We start from the raw sequence: 14726 nt of genomic DNA on the forward strand, positions 1-14726 counted from the left end.
TTTTTTGCCAGTGTTTCTTTCATGTCATCTTCCAGGACAATTCTACAGTGAGTCCCTGTCATCCTTCTGTTTAAATATTCTTTGCTGCAGTGTTGCATCTAGGCCAGTTGCAGAATTGTTATTCTGCTTGGAAAAATGATGGGGATTCGTGGAGTGCCTCGTGGGGGAAAGCATGTCCTGAGTGTGGATCAGAATGAGCAATTTTTCCAGCTGGCTGCATTCAAACTGTTGCTTTCAGTAACTACAGCTTGACATTTAGTTCATATGTAGGTAGCTGTGTTCAACAGTGAGATTTGTAATTCCATTTAATTTCATTTTATCTGTGAACATGTATCCCCTTGGGAAAAATTAATTTCTTCATGGGACTAGCAGTAAAGGGAGGGATAGTGTGGAACCTGGAGGTTGTGTATCTAATGGAATGATAAATGTGAGAAGAAATCTGGTTTTCTAATGCTCTGTTACCAGTCTGCCTATCCATGAGCAGAAGAGTGAGAAAACTGGAGAACTGATTTCTTCACAAGGCATTATTAGTCATAGCTAATAAATTATTTTAATAGCTAACGAATATGCTAACACTCACATAGCTTTGGCTTTGCAGAATGTATAGTTTGCAGAGAAGGGAACTGCTACTGGGAATATTTTAAAATGCAAATTATTATATTCTCCAGGTAAATGATAACAAAAAAATCCTTCCTTTTATTCTGTTAAAGAGTATCTAGTGATTGTTTGACTAATGCTTGGGAATTAGGCACCTTATTAATAGTTACATAAGTAGTAGTTAGAAAAAGATATGATTTTATACAGTCAGCAGCTGTGAATTAATACAGTTTATAAATATGTGTTAAGCTTTTAGTGTGTCAGAAGTGCTGTTTGCTTGGGTGGGCTTTTGTAGACATTTAAGCCACTGGTGTATTTGGGTCAGTGTGAGTATGTTTCTTAAATTGAAAATATTAGGGTTTTTTAATTAAGTTTCATGCCACTAAAAAGACATTTCTTGTCTTATTAATATCACTGACATCATGACTGTTAAAGCCTTGTCAGCATTTTAACACAGGTCGTCTTTGAAATGTCACTGTTGCATCTTCAGCTGATGATGAGATTCTGTAGGCAGTTTCCTAGCGTGGCCCAGCACATTTATTCCCAAACAAACTGAAACACAGGATTTACTTGAAAAGCAGTATAGTGCTATTTTATATATATATTTTCCCACATATGTGATTTAAATATATATAAAATAGCAGTTTTCAGAGAAAAGCAGGGAGACATGGGCCAAATGCTTATTATTCAGAAGGCATGTTAAGAAGAGAAACCTAACTATTTTAATCTTTTCAGTTGGATGTAACTTTCTAGAGTGTGAGTTCTTGGTTTGTTTTTTATTTTTGCTGGGGGCTGACATCTCTGTTGTTGCTGTAACATTTCTGTCCTGCTTGGTGCACTCTGGCTCTAGGTGGCAGTCACTGGTAGGCAAAGGGAAGAGTCGTTCTGGGATGGATGCTGGGCTTGGTGCCTGCACTGGTTGGCTTCTCCAGCTGAAATTTTTATGGTGTTGGACAGCAATAAAAGTGCCACTTCTGCTTCTTTCCCTTCTGCGACAGAGATAGTATGAAGAAAGGGGGAAAAAAGGAGAAAAGGATAGAAAATACTGATGTGAAATATTCACGAAGGAGAGCTTTAGTAATGCTGACAATATGGAAGAGATTTCTTTTATATCAGCATGACTATATGCTAGATTAACATAAATAAGTTTGTTTATAATGGAAGAAATACCAGTTTTTCACTAAATTCAGTTTCAAAGAGTGAAATAGATTGACCAAAGTGCAGTCAGGGATAATAGAAGTGGAGAAATGTGTGATTGTATTTTCATTTAATTGAGTGAGGATTTCCCCACAGTCTTATGGGCAAGTGTTGAAGGAGAAATAATTCTCGTTTTTGCTTAAGACCTTGTGTCTCCCACCCTACCCCTGCACCCCATCCTCCCTTTGCAGTGCCCATCCTTTCTCAATTTCCAAGCTTTTTCCCATCATGTTACAGGTATTTCCCTTCCTTCATATTTGGTAGCTGTCTGTCTCTTGATTCTCCACTGTGATGGGCTTTAAGGTTTTTCTTTCTCACTCTTGGTACAGGTGCTGTTTGCCTCCCTAACTCCTCACTGCTAAACAGTTTGATGGAAAGCTGCTGTTGGAAAAGGCAGAAGCACTCGAGCAAATGAGCAACAGTTTCTCACCCCTTGCTGTGTAGGGCTGATTGCACTTCATGAGATGAATGCTGCTTGATAAGAAAGCTGCTGTTATCATAAAATCACAGTTCGAACCCAGGATTTAGTCTATACATTTTATTGATCTCTGGTTTCAAATACCATGCCAAATTATAGTCTTGTTTGTCTGTGTGCAAATCCCAAGAACCTCTCTGGAAAGATCTGAAGTAATTCTGGATGTACAGAGATATACTTAAGATAATGTTTTGGCTTTCAGTTTTAAAGATAAAAAATTACTTACTATTATTTTGCATATTGTATTAACTACCAGCTCTAAGTGCTTTGCAGATATTCTGCAGGATATTCTTGCCCTAAAGAAGAATAACCAAAAGCCAAAATATCTTGATTTTTGCTTAATACAAACCTAGCAACAAGCTTTTAATTTATTAAATACTAGTTTTGACTGTGGAAAACTACAGATTTTTGAAAAGAAAGGTGCTTTAGCTGCAGAATAATAAAAAACCCAAACCACCAAAAAACCACACAAAGATTTAATTAGTTCTATATTTTCACATGTTTATAATGAAAAAGACCATTAACATTTCCAGAGCTGAGTTTTACAGCTCAGTCAAGCACATTTCCAGAGCCAGTTTGAGAAATGTGGACCATCATTTGTGAGGGAAAGCTTTCTGAGAGTTAGGATTATTAATAATAATTTAGTACAGATTTCTGTGTGAAGTTCATGTGCGAGAAATACAAGACAGAGATAATTCTGGTATTATGTCAAGATTATATATTATAGTGACAGGTATCACAGTCCCTAATAGATTGCAGAGGACAGAGATAATGAAGAGTGATGCTTTGTGTTCCCAAGGCTGCCTTAGGCCTGGTATGTAACTGTAGGCAAATCACTCCTTCCTCAATTCCTCTCTCTGTAAAAATGATGATAATGATGTGGATTATTTTGTGTTTTGTTTCGACATCTTAAGGGAATACATGGAAATGAAGTGGTAGGGAACATGAGAGGAAATGCAAGGTAGTAAAATATGCATCTGTATTGCAGACAGCTTTGTTCTGGCAATTGATTATAAAATTATTGATTCTGCTGTTCTTTCCTATTGAGGGTGTCACTATGTACTTGTTCACAGGATTGAGGAAAAAATCTTGCTGTTTCTTACACTTGCCTATCTTTCAGCTTCTCATTCAGAATTTGTGATAAGGTTATTCTGCTTTTATTCTTGCCCATTACTACCCCCATGAGGGCCAGTTAAAGCTGTAGTTGGTAGGGGATAAGGACAGCAAAGGTCTGTCTGTCTTTATTTTCTCTATCTCCTCCCTTTCTGTCTCTCTGTCTCTCTTTGGCCGTTGAAAATGTAGGTCATATTGCATCACCATAAAATGGAACAGTCAGAAAGGTGTCTGAAAAATGCTGACATCCTTAGCCTGGGGTGCATGCCAGTGTCCTTTGTTTACATTGGGAATAGTGTTGTACCTGGGTAGGAACCAGCATCTCTGTTCAGGTTAGTGGTATGGTACCTGAATTATGAGTCAGATTTTAGGATGACTTTCATCTGCCTGCAGTAATTTAAAATTAGACAGATAAAATGCAGCTACTCAAAATAATGATATACACAAGGAGCTAATTTGAAATCCTTAATCTGCAATAACTGTGACGGTGTCATTTGAATAATGTTACCTTTAACAGAGAAGCTCAGTAATAAATTTTGCAAATCTTATTATTCATGTACTCTCAAGTGCCTTGATTAGCTGTGCCTTTCTGTCTTAAAAAGTGTGTTTATATTATATGTTTGTATATTCTTCATAGGTTTTTTACTTCATTATTGTTTTACTTCATGCACCCTTTTAAATGATCCAATCAGGGTTTTTTTAATTTTAAAAATGGAAAATCCTGATGTCCAGTGTCTTACTGCTAGCTACCAGGCTTTCATTGTTTGTGTTTCTGATGTAATACAAGTTGTAATTGGTATGAAATATTCCTGTGGCTTAAAATGCATATCTTTTTCTTCTCTAGAGACATATATAAATACCATTTTTAAGGAAATGTATAAATAGAATTTCAACTATCCATATTTATCTTAGTTTGCTGCAACAAGATAATGTGTTTTAGGAATTGAACTTTGAAATAAATAATGGCATAAATAATACTGCAAGATGTGGGTGTTTTGAAATATAGGACAAAATACTTGCTTGTAGAAAATCTTGCATTATTTCTAAAATGAGGTATGTTTTTTGCCTTTCTGTTCAATGCTTTGTGTGGTTTTACTTAAATTGCTGAGGTGGAATATGCAAAGGTTTCTTATGACTTTGTGAATCTTGATGCTGAAGAAGACTTCTAAGTTAAAAGAGAAATTGTTGGAAGATAAAATCAGTGATGACATGATTTGTTGAGGAAGATAATGAATGCTGGTCTTTGCCTGTTGTCATTAGACAAAGGAAAATTACAGTAGTCAAAGTTAAGACCCATCAAGTGCACTTTGCTGTGCATAATCATTTTGCAATTTTTGTCAATTATCCAAAAGATGTTATTGCTTCTCCATTGATTAAGGTATTAGTTATGTAGTAACTAAAAGATTAGTTATTAAAGTTTGATCCTCCTCATTATTGATTAAGACACCTATGTTTGAAATAGTTTCAGAATAACTTGTATCATTATTATATTTTCCACCAAATATTCTGTTACATTTGCACAAATGATAGTAAGTATTTAGGTAATTCTGAGAAGCACTTGCTATTGGTATACATAGGAAATACATGAAATCTTGAGAAGCTGTAATTTTGTAATTGGTGTTGACAGAAGTTTGGTATTTAATCTCTGAATGGAGCTGGTAGTTCTTTCTCAGTCTGTGAGGATGTGAAGCATTGTGTCTCCTGCAGAGCCTAGCAGGGCCAATTGTGCAACTGGTGGTTCTGATAGCATCTTTGACCCCCTGAGATTCTGCACTTGCTGGGTTCAGAGTCAGTCTCCAGCACAGGCAGGATGAGCCTGGGAGCTGCTGGGCTTTGCCCTTGGATTCCAGCTGGCCATGAGAGCAGCCCCTGGCCTGCTGCTGCCCTGCTCCTGCTCCTGCCTCTCCAAGGGGCACACTGACACCTCCTGAGGTTATCCCCAGACTTTTACAGCTTGGTGTAATTATACCCTGCATGTCCACATCTTTGTTTATATAAATATAGCCTTTGTGTTTTATCTTAAATGTGAATATTTAGTAGGTAACATAGGGGAAAGAGTGTTCCAAAATTTTGGCACGTTCTTTGGTGGATATTTCTGGCACCTGAAAAGAAACAGAGTTAAAGGACCTTGGGTAGCTGAGACATTAGTTTTGATGCTTTCAAAAGTTAGGGATGCTCTATCACATACTTCTATTTTCTGTATTTTAGTGAGTTGATTTGCAATTACAATTTTCATGTAAATGTGTTTCCCCTTAAATGGATAATATGCATTTGTAATTGTAACTCTGCCTATATTATATGTAATCTGTGTAGATACAGTTTTGGCTGGGATATATAGCTTTTGCTCTGCCTGGCTGTGGTTCCCTGCCTTGCATATCAGTAACTCCCCAAAATATCAAACAGCAATTTTGTCCAGGTTTCTTTGATAGTCAGGCAACCAGAGTGACATAATGCTTCACTGGTTTGGAAATGCAGGCCTTTTGCTGGATGGCTGCTTTGGCTTTTTTTGTCATTTTTCCACCTTTCAAGTAGCTCTCCCTTTTCCAGGGTACCAAGGAGAGAGCTCCACCTGGCTTGTTCTCAATCATCCCATGACTTCCTTGTGTTACTCTCTGCTGACAGTTGTGGTTGTAATTGACCTGCTGTAAATTCTCAGCAAGAATCATTCCTGTTCTCTGCCACCCATTATCCAGAGAAAGAGTTCTCTTTAAAGGGTCATTAAGCTGTCAGTTTATTCTTTTGAGATTTACTCTTTTAACTTCTTTCAAACTCAACTGCAGGTGTAATCCCTACAGCAAAATTCACAGGTGGTGGCATAGTGTGTTCTGATCTTTCATGCACAGGAATAAAATTTTTGCTGTTCTTACTTCACCCTTGTCTTGTCCATTTCTTTGCTACCCTATTTTTAGATTTGTAAGTCTTTGGAGATGTCTTCTGCTTTATAGTTTTTGTTTTCAGTTTTGCATGAAGCAACAGAACTTTTTTGATAAAGTAACATTTACATAAGGATAAAAGAATGTTTTGCATGCAAAGCTCTCATATCCCCTAAAGAAAATGGGGTAGAAATGGAGGAGTGAATTACTTCTGCAGCAGGTAGGTCAGATGCTCAAAGGGCTTGGGACTTTGAGGCTAAACATTGAATGGTCTGTTGGGAAGGGGATGATCCATATCAATTCAGAGTCTCCTGTCCTAAACTACTAAAGGACAAAAAGGATTTTTGGTAAGCACTGCATTGCATTTTCCTAGTTAGCAGCAGCAGGAGTTGAGGAGAAAGTTTTATACTGTAGTATTCAGTGAGATTTGTATGTGTAACATACACACATTTGTATGTGTTTCATTTTCTGAGACTTCTACTAGTGTAGAAATTTACTAAGAAGCACTTCTCTTAAGCATAAAGCAAAACAGTGCCTGCAGAGGGGAGAAAAAAAAATTGGACTTGCTCTGAAGTCTTGTCCATTGAAAACAAGAGAAATTTAGATTTTATGCAATAACTAGAATATAATTAAGTTAGGATGTTCTTCTTAGGATCAGCTATGTCACTGAGCAGAGTCAATCTTAGAAACAGTAAATATATCTGTATCTGTCAAGGTAATATTAGCTGCTTTGTTGCAGTTTAAAGGAAAAGGTGAAATAAGGTTTTATCCTCAGTGCATAAAAAGACTTTAAAGATATAAACTTGGTTGGCAGACATCTTCCCAGAGGAGCAGCCAGAAGGCAGGAAAAGCTTCATTTGGCACCTTCCACTGGAGCAGAGCCCTACAGACTGGGGACAGCTTGGGTGCCCTCTTGGACTGCATTCCTCTTGTCTGGACTTTAGTCCTTTGAGAGGAACAAAATAGTTTTCTCTGAAGTGTCATGCAGTCCCAGTGCTAGGTTGGCTAATTAATATGTATCTTCATGGCTTTTTAGTAATGAAAAAAAAATCACCAGTTTAATTTCAAAGCACTTGTAAAAATCAATTAATTGTTCTTAAATATAACCTTTGCACAAAAATAGTTGAACTTTTTTCTATGTTTTAACAGGGCTTTGGTTTAGTTTTAACCAGTTTGGCATTGATTTATGCTAAACCAAAACAAACTGGGATTAAGTTTAGTTTATATAAACAAGTTTATAAGCATTGAATGAAAGGATCTTAAAAACCTGAGCTTGAGATGATAAAGGTCCTGTTTGTGGGAAGGCCTCAGTCTGTACATTTCTCTGAATTCTGCATCAGTGGTGCAGTGACAGTCCCTGATGTTGATTACATGAGGGATCATTTTTACCTCTCCATGCTCTGTGGCATGGTGGTGAAGCTGCCAGTGGCTGCATGCTGAGAGCCCCTGTTGTTGGAGTCGTGCTGTATTTTAGAAAAACCCTGTGCAGAAACCCCAGCCCTGTTGCATTTCCAGTGTGTGGCACAGACACAGCCACGTGCTCGGGACCTGCTCCGCGAGAGTCGGTGCGAGCGCGGTAACTGGGCTGAAGATTGAGGTTTCATCCGATGCATGCCTTTGTGCTAATGTCAGGCTGCCATTTAGAGAGCTGCTCTGTGCAGAACACACCATAACAGCTCCCTGCTTACCTTTCAGTTCGAAATCCATTGCACAAACTCTGTTTGTAAAATTGATAAAGTGGTTCGTATTTGTTTTTAAATAGACACGCTCATCGTAAGGAAACGGAGTTAAGGTTTCAAATGCTTTAGTGCTGTACTCTTTTCCTTTTCTTTTCTTTCAGAATTAATCAGGTACAAGTTAGGAAAAGCTTCCAAAATCTGAACAGATGAAGATCAATTGATAAATCAACCCAGCGATTCACCATACTTTCAAGGTACTGTGACATGCTTAACCAATATTTTCCTTAAGCATAAGATTCTCAATCTCTAGATGTGAGAAACGTAGAGAGCAGAATTTAGCAGGGTTGCAGAGCAAGTCTGAAGTGTTACCAGATGCAGTGGGGAGACTTTTTTAAAATGCGGGTGTTTAATGTATGTTTCAGTGGGAAATAAAGTGACGTTGCAGTCAGCCTAGGAGGAGTTCAACTTGGCGTGCAACTGCCAAACTTAAAAACATAAACTAAGCTGGATTATATCTTTCAATCCATTAGGTGATTTGGAAAAGGAAATTGTGGCAGATAAGGAGTATAGTAGAATCAATATTTTAAATTAATTTATTTTTTTATATTTTAGAAGAAGTAATCTTCCTTTTCTGTATAACTATTTTTTTTTTATTTACATGTTTCCATGATATATTAAAGCATTGGAAGGCTGTTTAGGCTCTGGTATATGCCGTAGCCTACCAGCTGCATCAGTCCTATTATTTTACAAGTTCAGAAAGTGGAATTGTAATCTGAGATTAAACTGTACAGTTGCCTAACACAGTGAGTTTATTCTGCATGACTAGTGTTCATTGCAGAATGTTAGAAAAAAGAGAAAATTATGATAATAAATGGAAATTTTGTCTGAAGGGCTGCTAGTGCAGATTATTATATCAGGTACTGCTAATTCATTGAAAGATTATCTGTTTCTTTCTCTGTTTCCCTTACATTTATCTTTACTCTTTGTCATCACGTGCATTTCACCATTTTGTATATTTTTGCTTAACTCCATGAAGAAAAATACTTCAATCTTATGCACAGATATGAAGAATCCCGACTATTACAGCCTGGCCAGTATTTGCTGGCCAAATCATCTTTTAATGAACTTTAAAATAGATTGCAGCAGAAAGGGCCATTATGGTTAGCATGGATCTGGCCTGCAGAACATTTAAGTGGGAGAGTTAACCCGGGCTCAAGAGTTGTGAGGAATGTTTGTTACTGTCTGGATCTTGCAAGAGGTAACATTTGAAGTTGTAATACCTGAAGGTTTTATAGCAAAATGCTTCCCTGCATTTTCCTGCAACCTGAGAGGTGGCTGTCTTAGTGAACCCAGAGTGTCTGGGTGCAAAAACTGGCTTTGTTCTTTCTGCTTCCTTGCTCCTCATCACTGAATAGGGTCACAACATCTATCAGGCTTTCACATTAATCCTGGGAAAGTCTAGATTGGAACAATCCTCAGGACATCATCTGGTCCAACCTTCTGTTTAAGGCACGTTATCTGAGGCCTGGTCAAGCTAAGGATTAAATATTTTTGGCAAGAGAAAGTTCACAATTTCTCTGGGCAGCCTGTTCCAATATGAAGTTGTCCTCACAGTAGATATTTTGTTGTTGCATCTAGACAGAACTTCAGAACCAACTTGTGCCTGTTGCCTCTTGCACTGACACCTTGTTCCTTGTGAAGAGAGTTACCTCCATCTACAATTATCTTTTATTTCTTGGAAGACTGTGGTTACATCTCACCTGAATCTTCTCTTCTTTAGGTTGAACCCAATTCCTTTAATTTTTTTCATAAAGTTTTCCAACCTTCTGATCACTTTGTTGTCTCTCTGCTGGACCCTGTCCAGTTTTTTAATGTGTCTCTTGAAGTGGCTCAGTCTTCCAGGCTGTCACAATCTCTGTGCATAGGAACACTTTGGTTGCATCTGTTTGTTTTCCAAGTTTTTGTGTCACCTGCAAACTTGACAATGTATTTATTCCAATAATCCAGATAATTCTAAAAGATACTGGATATGAATGAGCCCAATATTGATCCCCAAGGATCTGTTTGTGACTGACTGCCATTTGATTTGGAGCCATTCCCACCCTTTGAGCACAGCAGTTTGGGCAGATTGCTGGCAATGTCCTGATCCCCTGTGACCTTTCAAACTAATTCTCTTATGTGCATCCTGTCAAGTCCCACAGACCTGCCCATGTCCAATTTGTGTAATATTTTGTTATTGACTTACTGAGCATGTGGTCAGAGCAGGTAGCATCAGCAAAGCATCAGCAGCCAGCAGTCAAACATGAGAAGAAAGTTTAAATTTAAATGTCCTTGTGCCAGGGTTCTTAGGATCCTTGGTTTGATGTTTAAAGCACATCAGAGGTTATGGGGCCTCAGCAGCTTCCCTTCAAGAAACTCAAGTCCTGTGAGCTGTGCTTGGACCCAGAGTCATGAACTGGCAAGAAACCAGGCAGGGTTATGAAACCTTGCATGGCAGTTCGCTTCCAGCAGATCAGTAGTACCAAGTTGTGCTTTGGTTTCAATAAATGGAAATTCAGCACTGATGTTTTGTTGCAATTGGCCTGAACAGCTGTGTGCTTGAGTAATTCTAAGTTGTAATATCATATTCTCTGTGTATAAATGAGAATATAAAAGGTCATACCTGCTTGATTCCTCTGATTAAAATGATTCATCTGCACAGTTATGTTGCTGAAATAGTTTTAACATTTCCAAACTCAAAAGGTAATTTCAATACCTTCTGTAAAATTAGTAAACATTAGTTTGATTTCCAGATCATTAACTGGGTGTATTTTGTGTAGTTTTGCCTATTTGCCTTTAACACTTGGAAACTTTGTATCACTACAGAGTGTTTTCTCTGTAAATTTCCCTTCACGAATTGACAGTATGTGGTGTCATTAAGCAGGGCAAAGATCTGTGCTCTTCTATTCGTTATTCTGCTTTAGATCACTGTGTCGTCAATTATTGCAGACATATTTGAAAGTTAACTAAAGAAGGAAGTGCTTGTAGTCTTTTTGCTAGGTTCTTAATGCACGATAATAACATTGTTTGATAATTTGGGTGTAAAAGTGTTATTGTGATGTTTGGATAAACATATAAGGGCATCTGTTGCATTCTCACCCTAATGCAGAATTCTTTGCACATATACTTATTAACCTCCATTCCCCAATTCTTCCTTCTCAGAAAAGGATACCTTAAGTTAGTCTTCTAATCTTAATAATATTGTTCTTTCCCCTGGTACAGGTGGTTTGTAGTCAATGCACACTAATTTATATTCCAGCATTTAAAGTAGCTGTATTCCAATGCTTCTGAGCATCTCCAGTTTCATCTTTGAAGTGTTACTCATAAATAAAATTATACACATCAACCTGTTCCCAGGATCTGTGGGAAAAAGGACAATAAACTAGCATGATTCCTTATATAATTTTTTTATTGTGTGCTGCTTATGATTAGTATTATTTTGCAGGATCACAATCCTGTGAGTAGTAAAGGGAGAAGCTGCTGATTTCCTGGATGTCAGGGTGAACTACAGATAACCATAATGTGTTTTTCTTATTGTATTAATATTTTGCCATAATGGGGCTTAAATTAAATGGCTATTTGTTATGGCTAGGTAGTTGTGTCTTCATCTGGATGTTCTGATTTATGTGAACTTTTTATCTCTTGCTTCCATACTTGCCCAATTATAATCTTACATTTCTCATACTGGAGATACATTTTAAAATTAATAGAATGTGCTCCCCATTCCAGCGTTTTCAGCAGGAGGTGATGGGAGGGTCAGGACTTCAGCATGTCAGCTTCTTGAGTTGTCACTTCATCCTGAATCCCACCTACCAACAAATATTGACATTTCTTCTTAGTTTTTATGCCCTTCTTGGTCATGTCATACCTTTGGCTAGAATTAACTTACTTGACTTCGTTTAGTGCCATAATGCCCTTCAGAGCTTCTCCTTGACAGACTTTTTGTGAATTCACTATTTTCCTTTCTTCTGAGTACTGACAAAGTGACACCCCCGTGGATTCTCCCTGTCTCTCCCTTTGCACTTCAACTCTCACATCCTTTCACTTCCATTGTGGAAAATCATCGGTGAATCCTGTCATTGTACTTCTGCTCTTAAAAGAGTTCGGCTGCAGATTCATCCTTCCTTTTTCATTCCAGTTGAGAGTTGTCATATCTCAGGTCCTATACAGAGGCTGTCATACAGATTCTAACTGAACAGCTGAAGTAGGTGTTCCCTGTTTGAACGGCTTTCCTGGACCACCTGGCAAAAGAATGAAACCTGCTGGTACAGGTGAAAAAATGCCTGCAGTGTCATGCCATGAAACAACCATCCGCTGCAGTTTCCAGCAGTTGCATGCTGTTTGTAGGCATACATTTAATCACAGTGTTGCCAGCCATGTTTAATCTATTGTTAAATCTACTTAGTGAGCTTTAAAACTGTAAGTTTTCCTTTTCTGTATGTTTTGTTTCCTATTTTTGTCTCCTTTCTTTGCTTTTGCAGGCTGTGTTATATGTTTTGTTTATGCTTTCTTCACATCGTTATTTGACTGTTTTCTCTACATCATATCATCCACTGTTTTCTGCTGTTTTCCTGCCTTGTATTTTTCCTTCTCTACTTTCTCTTTGAGCTTAACTTAACTCCTCTTTGTGCTTTCTCTCTGTTCTCCCAATACTTGTTCTCATTCACAGGTATGAGCAGTTCATGGTTTTTCACACATTGTCTCAGTCCCAATGCTACTGCTTGGGCTATTTTGCTTCCTCAGATAAGTCCTTAGAACCAGTGGCATTTCCAAGCTCCATTTTGTTCTGTTAAAGAGAAGTATTGGCTTCTAGGCAGTTTTACACACTTAAATAAATGTTCTCCCCTCTCCTGGCCAGGTTCACCCCACTTAACCCTGGATGTCTAATGCAGGTGCCTAATTTATGTGTGTGGTCATCCATGGCTACTTCTGTGGTCGGTGGGAAGAGAAGGGCTTCTTCAAGTAGTGGTTTGCACCAGGAGGGACCAAACTGATCCCAGAAGTATTCCTTCCTCTCTGCTGACCACCAAGGGAGCTTTGGATGGCTGCTCTTCTAACCGGATGTCTCAGATTTGTAACAGTCACCTCTGTTAAAGTCTGCTGCTTGTACATGTGTTTTCAATTCTGATCTCCTTCTAACATGATGGATTTTCAGGGGTTTCCCTATTTTTACTTAAAATAATCAATGCATCCATGTACAGCATTATGGAAACAATGTAAGAAAATTGAACTAGTGTGCTTTAAAGAGCCCAAACAATGTATTCAGCCTAATGACTTTGTGGGGAAAGAAAGTTCTCTCCACTTCCAGCCCCTGTAAAGCGAGTTTTTCATCTGCCCCTATTCCTGCTGTCTGACTAATCGGTCTTGTGCACTTGAACTGATGAACTGATCCTTCTGCTGCCACTTCCCTCCCTCTGCTGGAATACTGATGCACTCACGGCACAGTGAGGAAATATTGCAGCAGCGGAAGGTTTACTAAAGGACAGCCTGGGGCCCAGACTGCAGAATTAGATCTTGAGTGGGAATATATAGGCAGAGAAGAAAAGCTGTGAAAGAGGGAGGCTAAAAATGCAACAGCCAGATTGAAAGAGCAGAGAAGAGCCATTAAGGGGATAATCAGAGCTGTATGAAATAACAGTGGCGTGTGCTTTTACCTGTGTGGCTGGCACTTCTGAAGCAAGAGGCAATTCTGAGTGTCAGCTTTAGAAACTAAGAAGTTGATAATCTATTGGCTTGTTAATGTAGTTAGTTAATTGATGTAATTTTGCCCATTTTTGCATAATTTGACAAATACAGTGGCAATGTTTAAGGAAAGGAATCATGTGATGTGTGAACATGAAATTGATCTGCCATGGTAAGTTCTGTCGCTGTTAAAGGGTAGGTGATGGTGTTCTATGACTATGTTTGGTCACTCATCACTATATTTACTTTATGTAAAGTAAATAATAGAAAAACCCTTTATGAATTTGATGGACACTTGGACATACCAAGGTTTCTTTTTCAATCTGCAGCTGAGGCAGCTTTCTGACAGCTTACTCCAGGACAAAGGAAAGCTGCATGAATGGAGTTTGTAATATAAATGAGAATATTTGACAGAGAATATAGATCTGTAACTTGCTTTATCCTATGCCTGGAGTCTGCATTCAGCTATGGATAATGTCTTAGACTCCATTTGTGAAGCACTGTTGAAGAACTAAGCTTGAAAGAAATCAGGCATAGGCTTTTTTCCCATCTGGCTTTTACACCACAAAAAAAGCTGAGGTTCTGTTCAGAAGCTGTTCAGCACCTGACAGACATTTTTCTTCCAGTGATGTTCTTAGCTTTAATTATAAGTAGTGTTCTATATTATAAAGCATGCTAATTGATAATTAATCAAACAATAATGCACTCCATTCATCTTTAGACTCTGGTTCCATGAACACCTTTCTTCATGCTCAGACTAAGATGAAGAGTTTTGGGAAGCTACAGGCAGAGAGGTGTAACTGTCTGAAACATCAGGGCCCAGCTCAAGAGGCTGATGGCCTTTGATAATTAATCCTGCTGCAAATGTCTGCAGTAGAAGTCAGTGTAGCTCTCTTTACCTAAATTTTATGGTGTTGGCCTTTTATGAGGGAGCTAAGTTAGACTTCAAGTTGATCAGGAGAGAAAAATCATGCTAGCTGCTCTCTATTAGATCTGCAATTTTATGAGATAATTTATGTCACACTCAGAACATATCAGTTGGGTGGAACACTGAAACTATCCTTATAATTA

At 38.1% G+C, this 14726-nt stretch overlaps 1 protein-coding gene across 1 annotated transcript in view; it reads left to right on the top strand.

Moving 5' to 3' along the window:
• Nucleotides 1-14726, top strand: part of ATXN7 (ataxin 7) — an 82126-nt gene that overhangs the window by 10227 nt on the left and 57173 nt on the right. Inside the window, exon 2 of the mRNA XM_064432925.1 lies at nucleotides 8096-8188. The gene's annotated coding sequence lies outside the window, so the exon portion shown is untranslated. The remainder of the gene's footprint in view (nucleotides 1-8095; nucleotides 8189-14726) is intronic.

Source organism: Passer domesticus, chromosome 9 (assembly GCF_036417665.1).
Source record: "Passer domesticus isolate bPasDom1 chromosome 9, bPasDom1.hap1, whole genome shotgun sequence".
In the NCBI taxonomy this organism is placed as follows: domain Eukaryota; kingdom Metazoa; phylum Chordata; class Aves; order Passeriformes; family Passeridae; genus Passer; species Passer domesticus.